Source organism: Equus caballus, chromosome 6 (genome assembly GCF_041296265.1).
Source record: "Equus caballus isolate H_3958 breed thoroughbred chromosome 6, TB-T2T, whole genome shotgun sequence".
Taxonomy (NCBI): Eukaryota; Metazoa; Chordata; class Mammalia; order Perissodactyla; family Equidae; genus Equus; species Equus caballus.
This window is the reverse complement of record NC_091689.1, coordinates 73,585,491-73,588,155: the sequence shown is the minus strand read 5'-3', so window position 1 is coordinate 73,588,155 and position 2,665 is coordinate 73,585,491.

The following is a 2,665-nucleotide window of genomic DNA, read 5'->3' as shown; positions in this document are numbered from 1 at the left end:
AAGATCAATGAAACAAAGAGCTGGTTCCTTGAGAAGATAAATAAAATTGACAAGCCCCTAGCCAGACTTACAAAGAATTCTCATTCTATGAGGCCAACATCACTCTGATACCCAAGTCTAACAAGGACAACACAAAAAAGGAAAACTACAGGCCAATACTGCTAATGAACATAGATGCAAAAATCCTCAACAAAATTTTGGCAACCTGAATACAACAATACATCACAAAGATCATACATCATGACCAAGTGGGATTTATACCAGGGACACAGGGATGGTTCAACATCCACAAATCAATCAATGTGTTACACCACATCAATAAATTGAGGAATAAAAACCACACGATCATCTCAAAAGATGGAGAGAAAGCATTTGACAAGATCCAACAGGCATTTATGATAAAAACTCTTAATAAAATGGGGGATGGAAGGAAATTACCTCAACATAACAAAGGCCATATATGACAAATCCACAGCCAGCATCATACTCAATGGGTAAAACTGAACGCCATCCCACTGAGAACAGGAACAAGACAAGGATGCCCACCATCACCATGCTTATTCAACATAATACTGGAGGTTTTGGCTAAAGCAATTAGGCAAGAGAAAGGAATAAAAGGAATCCAAATAGGGAGTGAAGAAGTGAAACTCTTGCTGTTCGCAGACAACATGATCTTATGTATAGAAAACCCCAAAGAATCCATTGAAAAACTAATAGAAATAATTAACAACTACAGCAAAGTTGCAGGGTACAAAATCAACTTACAAAAATCAGTTGCTTTTCTATTCTCTAATAATGAATTTACAGAAAGAGAACTCAAGAATACAATTCTATTTACAATATCAACTGAAAGACTAAAGTATCTAGGGAAAATATTTAACCAAGGAGGTGAAGGACTTAGACAATGAAAACTATAAGGCATTACTGAAAGAAACTGATAATGATATAAAGAGATAGAAATAGATTTCATGCACATGGATTGGAAGAATAAATATAGTTAAAATGTCCACACTACCCAAAGCAATCTACAGATTCAATGCAATCCCAATCAGAATCCCTATGATATTCTTCATGGAAATAGAACAAAGAATCTTAAAATTCATATGGGGCAATCAAAGATCCCAAATTGCTAAGGCAATCCTGAGAAAATAGAACGAAGCTGGAGGTATCACAATCCCTGACTTCAAAGCGTACTACAAAGCCCTAGTGATCAAAACAGCATGGTACTGGCACAAAAACAGGCACACAGATCAATGGAACAGAAGTGAAAGACCAGAAATAAAACTGCACATCTATGGACAGCTAATCGTTGACAAGGGTGCCAAGAACATACACTGGAGAAAAGATAGTCTCTTCAATAAATGGTGTTGGACAGCCACATGCAAAAGAATGAAGGTAGACCATTATCTCACACCTGACACAAAAATAAACTCAAAATGGATCAAAGACTTGAAGATAAGTCCTGAAACCATAATACTCCCAGAAGATAAATAGGTAGTACACTCTGACATCGAACTAAAAAGGATCTTTTTGAATACCATGTCTTCTCAGACAAAGGAAACAAAAAGAAGAAATAAACAAGTGGGAGTTCATCAGACTAAAGAGCTTCTGCAAGGAAGCAAAACAAAGAGACAACCCACTGACTGGGAGAAAATATTTGCAAATCATATATCTGACAAGGGGTTAATCTCCATACTATATAAGGAACACACACAGCTAAACAATAAAAAAACAAACAGCCTGATCAAAAAATGGGCAGAGGATATGAACAGACATTTTTCCAAAGAAGATATACAGATGGCCAATAAACACATGAAAGATGTTCAACATCACTAATCATCAGGGAAATGCAAATCAAAACTACATTAAGATACCACCTTATGCCTGTTAAAATAGTGATAATCACTAAGACTAAAAATACCACATGTTGGAGAGGATGTGGAGAAAAGAGAACTCTCATCCACTGCTGGTGGAAATGCAAACTGGTGCAGCCACTATGGAAAACAGTATGAAGATTCCTCAAAAAACTAAAAATAGAAATACCATATGACCTAGCTATCCCACTACTAGGTATCTACTCAAACAGCTGGAAATCAATAATCCAAAATAACATATGCACCCCTGTGTTCATTGCAGCAGTATTCACAATAGTCAAGACATGGAAATAATCCAAGTGCCCATCATGTGATGATTGGATAAGAAAGTTGTGGCATATATACACAATGGAATACTACTCAGCCATAAAAAAAGACAAATTCATCCCATTTGCAACAAGATGGAAGAACCTGGAGGGAATTATGCTAAGTGAAATAAGCCAGACTGAGAAAGACAAACACCAGATGATTTCACTCATATGTGGAATATGAACAAACACATGGACAAAGAAAATAATTCAATGCTTACCACGGGAAGGGGAATGGGGGGTGGGCACAGGGGGTGAAGGGGAGCACTTAGGTGGTGACAGACAAGAAATAATGTACAACTGAAATCTCACATTGATATAAACTGTTATGAACTCAATAAAAAATATTTTTTTAAAAAAAGATGAATGAAATACGGGGAAACTGACAGAAGAAAAAATACAGCTCAGCATCTGGGTAGTACGATTAATTTTTTCAACACAAATTTGTTCATTTAGTGGGTGCTTACATTGGTCTCCCATCTA